Source organism: Pollicipes pollicipes, unplaced genomic scaffold (genome assembly GCF_011947565.3).
Source record: "Pollicipes pollicipes isolate AB1234 unplaced genomic scaffold, Ppol_2.1 Scaffold_4295;HRSCAF=5057_pilon_pilon_pilon, whole genome shotgun sequence".
Lineage (NCBI taxonomy): Eukaryota > Metazoa > Arthropoda > Thecostraca > Pollicipedomorpha > Pollicipedidae > Pollicipes > Pollicipes pollicipes.
This window is the reverse complement of record NW_023596461.1, coordinates 38,502,062-38,520,725: the sequence shown is the minus strand read 5'-3', so window position 1 is coordinate 38,520,725 and position 18,664 is coordinate 38,502,062. Positions and strand designations below refer to the sequence as shown.

At 51.9% G+C, this 18,664-nt stretch overlaps 1 protein-coding gene across 1 annotated transcript in view; it reads left to right on the top strand.

Annotated features, from left to right (window-relative positions):
* The window catches only part of LOC119097511 (neurogenic locus notch homolog protein 4), a gene marked incomplete in the record, with an annotated part of 165,174 nt that overhangs the window by 144,064 nt on the left and 2,446 nt on the right, over positions 1-18,664 (top strand).

Below are 18,664 nucleotides of genomic sequence, written 5' to 3'. Positions count from 1 at the left end.
GATGCTACCCCCCTTTAGTTTTTTGAGAATAGCTCTCCGAAATGTTGTGCAATCGTGCCTAAATTTTCAGTAGTCTATGAAACATACAGTGCACGTGTCTTGACACCATAAACGTGTCCCAAGTTTTTCTCATTTCGAAGCAGCGGTAGTTTTTCAAGAACACTGCGCGGCGATATACACACACACACACACACACACACACACACACACACACACACACACACACACACACACACACACACACACACACACACACACACACACACACACACACACACACACACACACACACACACACACACACACACACACACACGTCCGGGCGGTGGATACATGCACACGGGATACATAGGCCGCTGCACAGGCGGCGGACGACAACCAAAGATGCCACGAAACGCGCCGACGGCTCAATATTATTACATTAACGGATCCATGCATCATAAATGTATGGTCATAACGCATAAAACTCTGCGCTGCTATACTTAAAATTGAGCAAGAAACACGCCTGTGATGGTTCCGTGTCATACGTGCCTATACATGCCTATACATACGTCATACATGCCTCGCTATAAGACAGGGTCGTGTACATACGAGCGAGATAAGGTGAAAAACGTCGATTTTTGGGAAAATATGATCTATTAATTGGCATAATATGACAAATTATTGACTTGAGAACATAGAATTATCACAAATCGCAGGAGTCAAAGACCAATCCTCTGGTATTTTCTGATAATTTCTGTCTTTATCGATTTGGAAACAGGAGGGAGGTTTCGCATGGACACCACCCACGGTTGTGGTTCATGCGAATCATCAGTCCACGTTATGAAAAATGGCGAATCGGGGCGAAGCGAGCCTACATTGTCAAGACTACTATTCGATCGGGTTTGTGTGGCCTACTAGTTACGTCGGAGCTTAAGAAGGATATCGCCGTAAAGGTTAGGTTATCTGCTATCTAATAGGCGGCAAAAAGAGTAAAGGGAAACATTTAGGAGTGATTTTTTCCTATGCTTATTTCCATAGAAATGTCCGAAACTGATCAATGCTTGCGAGATGACTATCTTCACCGGAGACTTCAAAATTGGTATACGTTCACGTGTTGTTAGTTACTACTAGCCAAACAAGGAGGTGAACTGAAGACAATAGATAGCAAGCAAATACGTAGGCCTTAATCTGCACCTGATACCGCCTACCAGCGGCGGGACATTCCCCTCAGTCAACGAAACCGTTGACGATGACTACGTGCACAAGCCGAAGACTGCAGCGTTGTGCTCCCTTGGCTGCTTCGCCGCGAAAGCCGCGATCCGGCCCCGGCCACCGCTCCGCAGGCAACACCGCATCAGTGGCTACTAGAAGCGGGCTTGATCCCGCAGGGCAGAACACTTTCATCTGATGTGGTTACTGGCTGTATTTTAATATTCATCCAACTGCCATGAGATGAAACCGAGCAGTAGCGCATGATCGTCTATTGGAACACTGTTGAGATCTCGTCTAAATACCAAACGCACGTTCTTTATAGCCGTAGGTAGCGCCTAGTTAAAGCCACGCGTAGCGCGCCCCACGCCGTTTCGCCTGCCAGTGTCTGTGACTGTGCAACGGATTGCGGATGTAATGCAGGTGTGGGGGATAATCTGCCATGGCAGCCCATATACCGCCTACCGACCGAGGAATGTTCGGTGCTTCGTGCGGAAGGTGGCTGCGGGGCGGGGTCGTCACCCCAGTGCCGGAGAATGAACCGCGGTCGGGGGAGGCAGGGCGAAGTCGGAGGAGGTGGGAAGGGAGGATGAAGGCGAGGCACAGGATCAGCGGCGTCGGTGCTGAGTCGTGGCCGTGACCTGCACGATGGTCGCCCGGGGGAACGGATGAGACGTAGTGCTTCCTGGCGCCGCGGCGGTGCTTACTTAGAATAATACGGGGTGCTTACGGGAGCTTTCTGTGACTCTTGGCTTTGAGCACAGCTTGCCGCGAGGAAGTGACCACAGCCGACCGCATTCCCCGCTGGTGGTCACCAGGATCTGAGGTTCGGGACGTGGTGGAGAGCAGCACTGTTGCAGTTCGGGAGGACGTAACTGAGGTCTCAATGGTGGAGAGCAGCACTGTTGCAGTTCGGGAGGACGTAACTGAGGTCTCAATGGTGGAGAGCAGCACTGTTGCAGTTCGGGAGGACGTAACTGAGGTCTCAATGGTGGAGAGCAGCACTGTTGCAGTTCGGGAGGACGTAACTGAGGTCTCAATGGTGGAGAGCAGCACTGTTGCAGTTCGGGAGGACGTAACTGAGGTCTCAATGTTCCTGCCAGCTGACAGCTGACACCTCGTCCGCAGTGGGCGGTGGGCCCAGAGCCATCCCCGCACGCCACGTCTCCGGTGCGGTGATCGGTCGTCACGATGCTCACAAATTTCGTCGAACTGGTCACAGCCTTTCGTCTAAATGGACCTTGATGACATATTTTTGCGTGCAGGGGTTGACGAGACCACCCTCGGCAGAAGTACTGTCAAAGGCAAACATCAGTTTCTGTTAAAGGGAATGCTCCACATTTGAAGATAAGGCAGCAAGCATCAGATGCGACGAAAAAGCTCACTTTAACTATTGGAATTCTTGTAAGTGGAAAAGACTGCTCCAGACAACACAGTTTTTGTGGGTTTAGCTTCTATGCTGCTCAATACATCATTGTTTAGTTGCGTCACCGTTCCTTGCACAACATCGATTGAAAGCTTATGGATGACAACCATACATGGGAATCTTGCTCACGAGTGCCAAATCTAAACAACTCGACGACTACATTTTTCCTGGCCTTGACCACCGCATGGCCAATTGAATGGCAGGATTTGAATGACATTGTTATGGCATCATAAATGCCTAAGAATAGACCTTAGAATAGTCTGCATACGTTAGTTTACGCATCTTCACAGGCTTGTAGCTCAGAAGCTGGGAATTTTGGGTCTTTGAAAGAACATGGTTGTGATCTGCATCGAATGATTTTCAAAATAGCTATTTCAGCTCAAAACACCACACAAATGTGGAACACTTCCTTTGGCTTTTAACAAAACCATCTCAAGAGCATCAAGATCATCAAAAGCATCCAACCTCCGCCGCGAAGTGTACCGCGACAAAAACCAACTGCGTTAGATAATTTAGACCACATTTTTATATGGTGATGTATAAATTACTTAAGAGACATTTACGATGGTCACAAACATGCCAGAAGTGAGGAAGACACCCATGCAGTGCCGGTTGCTTGCACTTGAATGCTTAGACAACATGGTTTGATCTTCCATGGTACGGCTCACCAGCACGCCCCAAGTAAAAAAAAAAAAAACAACAAAACAACAACTGAAACTCAAACAACGACCTGATTGCAGATCTCAGCTGGTCTCAACTGATGCTTCCTTTGCTTATCGGAATGTGAAGTCAGCTACGTTGTCCGTGCTATCGTCATCGAACTTCTTCACCACTGCCGCAACGCCTCGGCCCTGAAATTTTGATCTTATTCAAGGTGCCTTGTCGTCAATTCGTAGTAGGTCAAATATCCACTTCTGCGTCGTTTCCCATTGTACCTAGTTTGGCGAAAATAATTATCTATAGCATTGTATTCCCACGAGTGCCCTCCGTATGCCAAATATTACTTAACGTATCCGTCCGGGCCTAAAAACGGACCTTCTAGCACAAACCACGCGACAGGCGCGGGTCGCATCGCGACTATAGGGTGCTTCACTAGCCAAGCTGGAGACCTTTCCATTGGCGCCAAACCTTCGCTTGAAAATCGTTCTGTCTAGAAATCAGTTACGACGCTTGGGCCGGCATTTGGCCACCTTGTTCTCGCAAAAAAACCCGGATGCGAACCATCTATTGGATTGGATCTGTTCCGTCACCTGTAGGCACCCGCTGTCACCTGCACCCGCTCTGGCTGCCGAGATATGGTGCAACATGTGAAAAGCGACGAATACCGGGCAAATTCATCATAACTGCGTCAGTGCTCGTGAGGCCTGTCGCGGAGAGCCGCACATCCAGCACCTCGCATTTCCTCACTAAGCTCCCTCACTCCCCCCCCCCCCCCCCCCCCACTTTCTGCCAGGGTGAGAGGCAGGCGAAGCCACGTAGCCTCAGCAGCTGGGTGCGTCGTAAAGCCCAATCACAGCATCGTTGAGTTCACTACCAAGCCGTGGCAATTTCTCGTAACTCTGAACCGAGGTCACCGAGGTTCAGTACGGTTTCGAACGGCCGCTTAATCGTTTTGCGCGGTGCACATTTTCCCGCCGGACGTGCGAAGGCGTGTGCCAAAACTGCACCTTGCAGTACTTGCCGCGCGCTGCCCGCCGGTCACATACCCACTAAACTTGACCCTGCACGCTGTGCCGTGCGCACGCGAATCGTGTCCGATTTTTATCATTCAACGACCCGCCGCTAGGCCCGGGCACGACGCAATGCGGAATGGGACGGCCAAACAGAAGGACAGACGCACCCCAAGCGATTATTCTAAATACTACTCTAAGCTTCCTGTGGCTCCTAGTCTCAAGAGCAATCTGCCGCGAGAAGGCGGCCACAGCAGACTGCATTCTCCATTTTTGGTCATCGGGATCTGGGATTTCAGGCGTGGTCGAAGGCAGCACCGTTGGGACTCGGACTGTCACAACTGGGAGCTCAGTGCTGGCAATGCTCGGACTGTCACAACTGGGAGCTCAGTGCTGGCAATGCTCGGACTGTCACAACTGGGAGCTCAGTGCTGGCAATGCTCGGACTGCCACAACTGGGAGCTCAGTGCTGGCAATGCTCGGACTACCACAACTGGGAGCTCAGTGCTGGCAATGCTCGGACTGTCACAACTGGGAGCTCAGTGCTGGCAATGCTCGGACTGTCACAACTGGGAGCTCAGTGCTGGCAATGCTCTTATCAGCAGTGGATTAGTGCGTTCAGGAGCCGTCCTACGCACCACGGTCGGGCTATGGCGGTGCGTCGTGGTAATTTCCATACAATTTTGGCAAAATGATGACACCCGGTTGTCAAACTGAACGTTGACGGCACATCAACATACGATCATACCTCCACGGAGAAAGCCACCACCACAAAAACGTACACATTGGCCAGCCATTTGCACATTGGACGGGTGTGAGCGAAACACACGACTCCACAGAACGGCTGCTCCAGTGGGAAACAATATCGCTGAAGTCGAGGAGGCACCCGAAGCTCACGACCCGACCGACGCGGGCCGCAGGAGGCACCATGCATAGGAACGCAACAAAGGAGCTTGACCGCATGTCAGGAGAGCCGGAGCATGTCAGGAGAGCCGGAGCCGGAGGGCTTCGCCGCCGGGAGCGCGGACATCCACCGTCGACCGGCGGGTTGTCAGGTGGCCGAGCCCGCAGGCAGGTTGCCAGGTGGCCGAGCGCGCAGGTGGGATGTCAGGTGGCCGAGCCCGCAGGTGACAGTCATGCCGACGGAGCCCACAACCGTTCGGCAGACGGAGATGCTGCTGACGGCTGGAGACGACGACTGACATCTCACGGACGGCCGGACACGGCGACCGACATCCCACGGCCGGCCGGAGACGGCGACCACCGTCGCTGGCTGTCACGGCCGGCGGTCGACAGCGGAATGATACTAGAGGTCGCCCGGCTGGCTGGAGCTGACGAGCAGGAGCCGAGTGCTGACTGCTAGCCAGCGGCTGTCGCTCTTGTTTGGCGCGGACGCGGCCAAACAGGGCGCGGCCGGCTGTAGCCATGACAGGGCAGCGCGGGCCGTAGAGCAGCACGGCGGGTGAGACACCGGTGGCCAAGTGGGGGAGGCGTACGGTACTGGGGCAGCACCCGACTCAGGCGCGTCTCCCACTTGCACTGCCTTCTCCCATTGGCCTTTGGACTTTGGGTGCAGGGGCGAGGAAAACACAGGCTGTGGGTCATTGCAGGTAAAACACCGACGGAGTGCATCACAGGTAATATCACGGCGCCACCACTAACCGCCAGGCGAGGCATTCCATGCTCAGCACAGGCCATCCGCAGCCTTTCGGTCGTCGCTTTAGCACTAGACGAGCTCGTCGGATACGCTCACATCCACTCGGAGCAGGCGTCCACCATAACCAGGATCATGACCCCGTCGACCGGCCCAGCATGGTCCATGTGAAGGCGATCCCAGAGTGCATCTGGTATGGCCCGGGGCCCTCAGACGCCGGAGATGCCTGCAGCCGGCCGAGCTGGCACGGCTGACAGCTTCGCAACATCACCCCGATGACATCATCAATGCCTAGCCACCACAGGTGCGCGCGAGCCTTGTACTTTACAGCCACGACCCCCGGGTGGCCTTCATGTGTGACCTCCCGGGTGGTCTCTCGTCGGCGTCCCTGCCCGCGCGCGCCTGCGGTTTGTGCTGGTCCAGCCTGCGCTCGGTGTGGTACCGGGGTGTGGGGGCAGCCGCACGGCAGACAGAGAGCTCCAGGTCTCGCCACTCCCACAGCAAGCCGGTCTGATAGCGCCCGCTTCTCAGCTTCATGCTGGCCTCCCGCATCTTGAGCGGCAGCTCATCCCGTGGGGCCATTCTCGGCGGAGCGATGTGCTAAGTCCCCAGCGACTCAGGCACCCAGAGTCGGTCCACCTGCCCGCACGGGGCGTTGTCACGAGGAGCACGGACGGCGTCCACGTGCAGCACGTCGTCATGGTGCACGGTCGACAGCACGTGGTGGCAATTTAACCGTCGCGTGCGCACCACCCATGGGCTTCATACCGGGCCCTCCGGACTTATCGCGGTACGACTGACTCACGCACGTCAGTACCGCGCAGCATATCGACGCCTTGTGACGTGTCTTTGGACAAGCTGAGGTCCGCCAGGTTTTCCAGCCCGGCGTTTCCCAGTCCCGCGTTCGCCACTTCAGCTTTTCGCCCGGCCTTTTCAAACCCGTCCCATGTTCTGCACCAATGCACAGCCTGTTCCGGTACATTCAGGGTAGGGGTGATCGGAGCGGCGACCGCGTCGGAACGCCCGGTCGACACTGGCGACTGGACTCCCAACTGGAGTCGGCATGAAGGCAGCGACGCCGCGCGGCTACCTGCGGACGTCTGCGGCGGCTGTAGGGGACTCAACCCCAGCTGGCATACCAGGTTGTATGTCACGAGATATCCCTGATTTCCCAAGTCTAGGCGGGCATGAGCACAGTAAAGTCCGCCGGGCCCGTGAACAGACACGGGCTTCACCTGCAGAAGCACCTGAGCTCTACTGGCGGTCAGCGCCACGCCCACCTCGGTGGCCAACGCCACGCCCACTTGTGGAGGTTCGAACATGGCGTCTCGGTGTCAGCGGTGGGCGCGTCAGAGCCGGGTTCTGAGGCGCAGTGGAGCAGCTGGCGATGAAGGCGACCACAACCAGCCTTAGGACATTTACGCTTCAATTTACACGTTTGTGCTTGGTGCCCGACGATCAGACATGTCTTCAACAGCTGCAGCCGCCCGGCCCCGTGGGAGAGTGCCAGCTGCCGTTGCTGCTGTTGGTTTCTGCTCGCCGTCCTTCCAGCGCTTCATCAGCGTGACACTGCCGCAGACGGAGTATCGCGATCTCTGCCAGACGTCTCACCGAACTCCTCCAGAATGGGACGGAGGCCACACGGCGCGTTTTGGCGGACTCTGTCCATTTTCTCATTCTGAGCTCACCATTCACCAATCACTGAATGGTTCACTGTGAGCTCATAAATATCACTAAGTTCCGGGACATCCCGTCCGTAGGACTAGTCTTGTGACGGCACGAACGACTCTGTACGCGGTTTCCACGCTGGGAGGAAACACGACAATTCGCCAGCGCTACATTCCTTTATACAGGTACAGGGAGACCTCCCCCTTTGATGACCTCCCTAGCCCGGCATACCCGCACGCACACTGACCTGACGACCCCGCACACAGCCTCACGCTTGCGACCGGCGAAGGACTGCGCGCTGCTCGCGGCGCTACCCTTCCAGACGCGTCCGGTGCGAGCCCGGACGGCCGCCCTGCGCCGGGCACCGCCCCACCTAGGTCATGCGCACAAGGCCCGCCACCGTCCGGCATCCGCTCGGCGCTGCCAACCGGCACCTCCTGGCCGGCCCAGGGCGGAAGGCCGCGCCGCCTCGTTTGGGCGTCCGATTCCACGGCATCATTTCAAAGACAGCGAAACTCAATAGTTTGGAACGCTCCCAATTGTTGCCAGATGAGGGGAAAGAGCTACGACGTCAGCACGTCACGAAGCGAGGATCACCCGCAATTTTAATTGAATATACATTCGACTGGATTTGCTTTCTGACAGCATGTAGCGTATCTGGTGGTTGCGACGAAGTACTTCGATAAACCGAACACTTTTGTGTTTCGCCTGGGCTGCAGTGAATTCCCCCAAAAGCCTGTAGAGTTTTAGTGACTCCACCTCCCTTGCTTTAGTCTTGTGAGCGTTGTGCATGCGATAGCTCTTCATGTTATGCCATGCATTTGCTAACTCATGACATGTCATGCATTTGCATGCATTTACATTTGGCATTTGCATGCATTTGCCTCTGTGGGTCGCAGGACGGTGGCGAGACACGGAGTTGCCACGGAGTTGCCAGGTGGCGAGACACGGAGTTGCCACGGAGTTGCCAGGTGGCGAGACACGGAGTTGCCAGGTGATTTGTGGACGGTACATTCGTTCGTACTGCGCAGCTGGCTTCAAGCTGTAAGCTGTTCTGCCTGCCAAAATCTAACACGGGTTTTGAAAAAAAGACGTCAGAAAACGTCCTGAAGAAACGTCAAGATGCTGCAATGCGCAAGCGTCGCGAATGGCACGGCTCATTGTTGATTATTTTCTGACATTAAGGAGGTGGAACTCTTGAAGTTGGAGCATTCACGGCCCTGATTCCTGACAACAGGGATTCTCCAGCAGATGCTGGACCCTTTAGCTGATTCGATCGTAGATCACTTGCCTAACGTCTGCCATAACTCGGTATCAGAAACCGAGCCTCCCCAAATGCCCGCCATGCAAATGGTATGTCTCAGTCAGCACCTTCTACGCAATCACTATTTTACACTTGATCAGATGTTGAGTAAGCAGATATATCCCAATTAACAGTAAAGTACACCCATGCTCGGTCGCCATCATGGCCATTATCCAGAACTGTTACCCTGGTATCACTAGGCATATATGAATTAGGAAGGCGGGACGGAATTGTCTTCACTCCTCCAGTGTGTGCCATTCCAACGGGCCCTCCGTGGCACATGTTAATGCAAACATCTCATCACCTTTGTTTAATTCATCATGTGTACATAGCAAATGCACAGCCTTAAATGCCTATTGACTTATGAACTTAAGTGCAAAGACAGAAGTTTGGGAGATAAAGCAGTGCATGACCATTAGTTCCAGGTTTCTAAAAAAGAAAAACGGCATACTTTTGGCTTCAAAGTAACGTAACGGCAGGAAACACCAGGAAAAACTATGTCATAATGACATCAATATCAGAAAATCGATACCTTTTGTTGAAACGAACACCTAATGCATGCAAACCTATTTATTGGCCAACAAAGCTTTGGTAACGGAAAATCGGCAGATCATAAAGCCTTTGCGCATGGCTTACTGAAATCAATGATGTTGACAATTCGGCTGAAAGGCACCTTCGTGCAATTTATTTTCTCTGTGGAATGGCATGAACAGGATAGGCATACAAATCTTATTTGGGTCCGTGACGTTCTATGTAAATTTTCTTGGCTGACAGATAGCGTGATTAAATAACGATGAGTAAATCATCCATACTACGGTACATCACTTAAAGTACATTACCAATAGCACATCACGAACAGTACATCACTATTAACTACATTACCTAAAACTGCAGTGAATCACAAATGGACCGAGACGGTATACTATTGTGAAACAGGTTGTGGCATTGGTTGATAGCGTTTCACGTTACGGTCAAAGAACGGCTCTTCAAATTCTTGATTTTAGAAGTAATTGAAAAGACGAAAAGCTGCTTAAGTCTTCTAAATATGTCATCAGTCTTAGAATCTGCTTTTTGATGTAGTGGCTTCCCACCACTGAATTGCAGGGTTAATGCTCTCAGATTACACATATATAACGTTACCAGGCCAGCGTGTGGTATGGGCAGAACCTATGCACACTCCTGTTGTCCTGCCTGTAATCTATTGTAATAATGGGCAGTCGATATGCCAAAGGAAAACAAGCAGGTTTTTGTTCTTGCTTGTCTCTGCGTTCTCCTACATTATTGCATTGCGTCGCTGGTTTTGGTTCTACGTCAGGTCATCGGCAGGAAGTCAGTGATTTTGCTGATGTATACGTCACACCTTTTTTAAGCACTCGACCCGGCATAGTTTGCTTCTTGTCGGGTGTAGTTTACATAGATTGATCCGGGTTAGCTTCTTGTCGGGTCACTCTTCATGTCAAGTCAATGAACGGTTAATGCCAGGGGGCATGAGTGTTGTAATGCTACAGCAGTATTCATACCATCCAATAACGCAAATAGATATCACATTATTTTCCCTCCCCAGTAGCTCCAACGTTTTGCGGTCGGTGAAAAGCAAGCGTTAGCAGAAGAGAATGCGCAATGGTTTTGGTTGTTTGATGGAGCGAAGGCACGTCGTTATCAAATGCAAAATCAGTGCTGTCAATGGACAAAAGCCCTCTCAATTTCGATGGCTGCTTGTTCAAGGGAGTGTTCTGCATGTTAATATGTTGAAGAGGGCGCCAGATATTATGGAAAAGCTCACTTGTAGCAACTGGCATACTTGGAAGTACAAAAGGCTACTTAAATGAACGCTTCTTTGCTATCACATAAATTTTGTCTTCATTACGTTATAATTTCATTACGCAATGAAACCTCTTGGGACATTACACGTGTGTTTCTCGTACGCTTTTGTATACTACTTCCGTGTTGCCATGCATTTCCTTGCATTTTCATCCTCGGCTACGGCACTTTTCTTACGTTATTCTAATTTCAGCGTCATTGTCGTCTGACAGCTGCCGTCTGCCAGTGGGATGACTCATGTTCACGTGCTCCAGACACAAATATTTCAATGGCCATATTTTGCTTGACCTTGAGCACAACCCGACCCTTGGGATGGCGCTATGTGTGTGACGGCTGAAGGCACTCTAAATTGGACGGCACAAAACAGCCTGCACAAGTTCGTCTGGGCCTGAAACAAGCGGATTTGAGGTGTTAAAAACTGGGCAAGTGTTAATTACAGAAAATGATATTGCAAATGCCTTTTTTCGGTTCAAAACGCCATGTAGATGTGAAACAGTCCCTTTCATAGGATAATATAGTTGGCACCTTCATTCAACCCCCATAGACAGGATCAGACAGAACCAACATGTTGGCGTCAAACATGAGTTAAATCAATGTGCGTCGGTCTTTGGTATACTGCAGTACGACGACATTGACCGTGAACATTTGTCTCACGTGAATTTACGGGACACTACAGCATTTGTGCACAGGTACGTGGGTTCGCTCTGTTGTGCGTGGACGGACACTTGGTGAACAAAAATTTTGCTCACTCGCAAAAAACGTCATTAATTTCCTTCTATATATTTTTAAGAAAGAGAGGTGATGAACAACAGCCCAACAGGCAAGGTGCTGGTTTGCGTTTTACGTCACGCCTATTTACATGACACTTTCATCCCAAAAAGCTGCGTTGGGTAGTGAATTCCGAGATGAGTCACGGACCATAATTGGTACATTCGTTAATGAATTAAGCCTTCCCACCTTACGATAGTTACCCAGCATCCGCACGGACAACCGTAGCGTCGAGAAGAGAGCGAACGTGCTGTGACGGTGGCAGCAGCAGCGACAGGATGCACAGCCGGATGGAACCCATGCATCCACGCACTGTATGACTGTGACCCAGCGAGCTCCCTTCGATCCAGTCTCTTGGCATTTGGAGTTCTTCGGACAGAACTTGTTGGCGCAGCTGGAAGGCGCTGCAGGCAGACGGAGATGGGAGTTAATCAGGTGTAGTGTGGCTATCACGAACTATAGGCGCAGGTCGAAATTTCCGGTTCTGAGAGCTGGTCTCTTCCCAGACACATGGAGGCAATAATCTGGTCATCTGGGCGCCAGGGTGTAGTCTAAGTGACAGCATCACGAGAAAGTGTCGCCCGTGTTGAACGTCAAACAGTAGCTGCCGAGCCTCCGTCTCAGAGCGCCCATCTCTCCTCTCCTCGCACAATGCATCGCCGTGCCAAGAACATCGCACTCGGTACCGAAAGCGCCCGTACCAGCCTGCCATCAACCGGGTGTGCACACTTACGAGGTCCCCGCCGATAGAGGGCTCCAGCGGGCGTGTCCTCGCAGCTGAAGCCTGCTGCACAGTTGCGGATCTCGCTCGGAGGGTGTGTCCTCGCAGCTGAAGCCGGCTGCACAGTTGCGGATCTCGCACAGAGGGTGTGTCCTCGCAGCTGAAGCCTGCCGCACAGTTGCGGATCCCGCACGTGTTGAGAACGCTCATCAGCGCGCCACCTTGAGTGCAGCAGTTGGTTCCTCGCGGACAGGACATGTCCCCGCAGGACGGCACGTGTGCGAGGGGTCAGCGGGTCTCGTTAGCGACGCCCGTTCTCGCAGTGGAGACGCAGTGCTACGGGTCACACGACCTCTCTAGCCGCGAGACGAAACCGCACACAGCAGCCAGCACATGGAATGAGCCTTCCTGATGCCCGCGAGCAATGCGATAGGCGAACGGAATATAACCAGCCCATACGATTCTCAAAGCCATGCGACGCTTTGCTACGGGGGGCTATGAACTGCACAGGGTCCTGTGGTGATTGGAGTTCAAGGGTTCTGAAACATCCAGAGATCATTTCGCGGATGAACTGAATCATTGTCTTACGGAACCACCATAGCTGTGTCGATGCATATCCGGTGCGAACACCACCTGAAATTTGTCTGGCGCACTTCCCAGCCCAGCTCAGGTGAGCTGATTACCAAATGACATTGGTCTGGCGTAGGTCCCGGCCCAGTTCAGGTGGGCTGATTACCAAATGGCATTGGTCTGGCGTACGTCCCGGCCCAGTTCAGGTGGGCTGACCGCCAATTGACGCCGGTCTGGCGCACGTTCCTGAGAGCCGGATTGTATTATGGTTGAGATCAGCATTGTCTTACCTGAAAACATGCGAATAAAACAGCTGGTGAGTTTGGGATACAGAGTTGTGTTTTTATTTGTGTTCGTATCTGTTTACTCGAATACCACCCACGAAGTGGCGTTTCAGGTATCCGACTAGTTAAAATGTTCGTTAGGTTCAGTTCGTTACATCACTCACGCGCTCGTGGCAACACATAATAAAACAACCTGTAAAATACAGCACTTAGAAGTATGCTGCAAAATACGACGAACTTACGAAAAAGACGAACTAGACTACAAATTGATGCTGTAAAGAACGACGCGATAAAATCTGGTCCAACAAATACAAATACGATAAGATAAAATACAATGCTGTAAATACGTACGAAGTCGAACGATGTGCCCAACAAATGTTTCAAACTGACAACAAAATATGCCAAACCCAGCATACACACACAAAGATGAATGCAAATAAATTGTAAGTACATGTGGTCCGTGTTGACTTGCGGAGATCACAAACGCGCATTCATATGACTACAATCACACCGGTGATCAGCACTGTATTACTGCTAAGGCGCATGACCTAACATTTGCATTTGAAATGCGAGTTTTTAATCCCTCAGGAGTCAGGGGTGAAGACCTAGTGGTGGTCGGAGGCAGGCCGGTCCAAGTTACCGCGGCACGTTAGGGAAAGGCTCGCTTGGTGGCTTCCAAACGGCTCCTAGGTGGGTGAAGAGACAGTGGCCTGCGGGAGAGCGTCTCCCTCGGTGAAAGCGAGGAACTTGGCTTAAAAAGAGATTGGTCAGCCTGGGGCGATTCTTTGCATCTTAGGGCTTTGAATACTTTCAACACGCCCCTCTCCTCCACTAAGTCATCAATCTGGGGCCAGCCTAGAGATTTCAGAGTCGGTGTGATATGTTGGCTGCATTTCATGCCAGAGACAATCCTGGCTGCAGTTCCTGTAACTTTTGGCTCCTAGCACTTGATCGCGCCACCCCATACGCATAAGCAATGAGATATATCTGAAACACGTAGGATTCCATAATCATTTTGAGAACATCAGGTGTAAAGTAATGCCTGATTCGGTTCAGGGTTATTCGAGTTCCGTTGCAGTTTGTGCGACTCTGTTGACATTCGCTTCCCTCGAAAGCGTCGAGTCGGTGGTCACACCGATAAATTTGATGCGCTGTAAAGGCAAAGTAGACTCTCCATCTATCGTAAAGTAAAAATCAATCACAGTTTTTCTTTAAATCATGTTCTGAACACATAAAAACGAAGTCGGTTTTGTCCCTGTTCACTTTTAGTGAGGTTGCAAAGAACCAAGCCTGAAGTTCCCAAATTGATGCTTTCAGACGATGTTTTAGTGCTTCGAGGCTTAGAGATGAGTGAGATGATGAGTGCCAATGATGATGAGATGATGATGAGATAAGAAGAGTGAGAATGCTTGGAGATGACGTGTCCATGTGACAGGTGACTGAGAAGGCCGTTTGTGACTAGGGTGAATAAGAGCGGACCGACTATGGATATCTGCGGAACTCCGTGGGTTACCGGTGGGGTCGTCTGCTCTCCACGCTTCATCTCCACGGTGGGGTCGTCTGCTCTCCACAATAAGAGCGGACCGACTATGGATATCTGCGGAACTTCGTGGGTTACCGGTGGGGTCGTCTGCTCTCCAAAATAAGCGCGGACCGACTATGGATATCTGCGGAACTCCGTGGGTTACCGGTGGGGTCGTCTGCTCTCCACGCTACATCTCCACGGTGGGGTCGTCTGCTCTCCACAATAAGAGCGGACCGACTATGGATATCTGCGGAACTCCGCGGGTTACCGGTGGGGTCGTCTGCTCTCCACGCACCACCTGTCTCCGACCACTCAAATATCTCTTTAGCCAGTCAGGACCCGCGCCGTACCACTGAAATTTTGTTATCAAATAAGATTGCCTACATGTGCACAAAAGGCAACACCCATTCCAACAGCAAAATGTTGACATGATTTGCCTAACAGCCTGCTTGAAGTCCTAAGCCATGAGTAAGAAAGACAACCTGAGCTTGGTGGTCTGCCGTGAGCAGGCAGGAATCATTCTTATCGATGCACTTTGAGACAATTTCCCATCTTCGATGTGCGAATGTGCCACATCTGTGAATTCGCAGCAAAAACGCACCAATGCCTCATGCCCTGTATAGATAATTATGAGCACTTGACTGTGCGAGCATCATGCTGTTAATTTGGAGCCGTCAGTGCTAGAACCGGGTTTCAACTCCTGCACTTCTCAGCATCTGATCACATATCGTGTGGCAGGAAGAGCGTGTCCGCGATGCAGGGATGACAGTCTCGGTCGGCCCGAACTCAGTCGGCCAGCAGGCTTTTCGCATCTCAAGGCAACGGATTTTATGACACCGAGGCCGGAGGTCCGGGGCATATGAGCTGAATGGTGGATAAGGGGGTAGATGATTGCGGTTCGGTGACAAAGGTTGGCCGTCACGCGGCGTGGACTGCCGCCAGCTGGAGATCCGCCCGTGACTGGACTGCGGACGGCACGGGCTGGTGCAGCGTGAAGACCGCACCAACGTCTGCCACCAGCTGGAGACTCGCCCGTGACTGGACTGCGGATGGCACGGGCTGGTGCAGCGTGAAGACCGCACCAACGTCTGCCACCAGCTGGAGATCCGCCCGTGACTGGACCGCGGACGGCACGGGCTGGTGCAGCGTGAAGACCGCACCAACGTCTGCCACCAGCTGGAGACTCGCCCGTGACTGGACTGCGGACGGCACGGGGTGGTGCAGCGTGGAGACCGCACCAACGTCTGCCACCAGCTGGAGACTCGCCCGTGACTGGACTGCAGACGGCACGGGCTGGTGCATCATGACGATTAACATCTGCCGTGTCCTCCCGCCGGCCCGGCAGGGCGGCCGGGATTAAGCCCCACTCCGGCCGCTGCAGGAATGGCTTGGCTTTTTCGGGACAAGGACATCGTGTCTGGATCGTCCGCGAATAGCTGGTAAGCAATGCTGCTGGGCTGGATCGGTCGAGATCGTCTCCGAAGATCATGCCGGGAAGGGCAGATTAGAAGCACTTGTTTGATGGCAGCACCGGCTGTTCGCAACACCGATAACGTTAAAAACGCCATCGGGTTACACGCTTCTCATCTCCCGTTCACCATGAGGCCACGCGTGGTCGTGGTGCCGTCACTCTGACTACGCCTGGTCACGCGGATGAGATCAGGATCGAGATCAGGTCTCTTCGATGTGTCATGGAAGAAACCTGGTCTCAGAAACGGAGACTGCGACCTGCGGATATGGGCATCGATTTCACGCGGTTTCATCTACGTTCGACAAAGCTGTGCACCTTGCTGTGCAGGAACAGCGAAAACCATGCCAGGGCCGAACCTCGCCACACCCTCTCCTGAATAGAGGGACATACTGGTGTGGCCGTGGGTTGGCTGCCTGACCCTCGCCCGATCACTTACGCCACTTGCCTGATTACTGCCCATTACCGTTCAGTCACACTCTCTGGCTGCTATCCCTAATCACTTCAAATCCACATCATTATTATGAATACGAATCTCTACGAATCCAATCTCTACGAATCCAATGACATGGATATGAGGCGGGCAAAACATTTAGACCAACCTTTCTCTTATCGGAATTATAGACTATTTACAGCATCTTGCCTTGGCCCTAAGCTGTGGAACGACATTATGGTTCCATATTTTCATATTTTTCCAATAGCTGATATCCCTGTATCAAAAACCATCGTTAAGAACCTTATCCGCAAGCATTTCGTGAACACATATTAACGTAACCAACATATTTGAAGACTTTGCCATCCTTGTGCTGTACATATCCAGCACACTTCATATTTGACCTCCTTCATGTTTCATAATCAATTTCTGATACAAAGTCATTCACATATACCCAAATTCACGGTGCTGGATCCGGGAGTTCTCCCAGCAACAAGCTCTGCTTAGCTGGGTGGACTCCCTGGACATCCAGCTCAAAGCCCAGCACAAAAATGACCAGGTAATTGCCCCCCCCCCCCGGCTTGTGTGACTGCATAGGCCTTACTAACACGGTAAATTGAGTGGTTGTAGATTATTGGGCGGTTATAGCGGGCCGTCATTAGCTGACTTTGGCTAATGACTGCTTTAAGCCTTTTCATCTATGATTTTTCCCTACCTATCACATAACACAATTCCTTCGGGTCTGCTCCGCCTCTTCCTGTTTTTTTTAACGTTTATTTCATCTTCCTAGCTGGGAGTGCCGCACTTGATTTTATGTTTTCTGGTGTTAACGTACGGTTTACTGCGTCGCTGGGATTGAGGGAGGGGCACTCCTGGTTACCTGTTCTTGGGTAACGGCGTAGAAAAAAAACAACAAAAAAAAACGTTGACTTTCAGCTGCCCATTCAATGCGGAGACATTGGTCGGATAATTCAGCTTCATCGGCAGGTGGTCCACTCAATACTCACCATCCCTGCAAATACGGTCCACTGAAGACTCACCATCTCTGCAGGTATGGTCCACTCAAGGTTCGCCATCTCTGCAAATATGGTCCACTGAAGACTCACCATCCCTGCAAATATGGTCCACTGAAGACTCACCATCTCTGCAGGTATGGTCCACTCAAGGTTCGCCATCTCTGCAAATATGGTCCACTGAAGACTCACCATCTCTGCAGGTATGGTCCACTCAAGGTTCGCCATCTCTGCAAATATGGTCCACTGAAGACTCACCATCTCTGCAGTTATGGTCCACTCAAGGTTCGCCATCTCTGCAAATACGGTCCACCAAAGACTCGCCATCCCTGCAAATATGGTCCACTGAAGACTCACCATCTCTGCAGGTATGGTCCACTCAAGGTTCGCCATCTCTGCAAATACGGTCCACTGAAGACTCACCATCCCTGCAAATATGGTCCACTGAAGACCTCACCATCTCTGCAGGTATGGTCCCACTCAAGGTTCGCCATCTCTGCAAATACGGTCCACTCAAGACTCGCCATCCCTGCAAATATGGTCCACTGAAGACTCACCATCTCTGCAGGTATGGTCCACTCAAGGTTCGCCATCTCTGCAAAATATGGTCCACTGAAGACTCACCATCTCTGCAGTTATGGTCCACTCAAGGTTCGCCATCTCTGCAAATACGGTCCACCAAAGACTCGCCATCCTGCAAATATGGTCCACTGAGACTCACCATCTCTGCAGGTATGGTCCACTCAAGGTTCGCCATCTCTGCAAATACGGTCCACTGAAGACTCACCATCCCTGCAAATATGGTCCACTGAAGACTCACCATCTCTGCAGATATGGTCCACTCAAGACTCACCATATCTGGCAGATATGGCCTGCTTAAGATTCACCATCTCTGCAGATATGGTCCGCTCAATGCTCATCATTTTTGCAGGCATGGTCCGTTCAACACTCACCACACCTATAGATGTTGTGCAACCATCTTTGCAGATCTGGTCCGTTCAACATTCACGTTCTTTGCAGATAGGGCCGCTGTCGGTGTCCTCACAGCACTCGGTGGACTTGCAGGGAACCTTTTTGTTGGCGCACATCTCCTCTGTGGGTGGAAGCATGACAGCTGAGGTCAGATCTTCAGCACTAGTTTGAACTGCT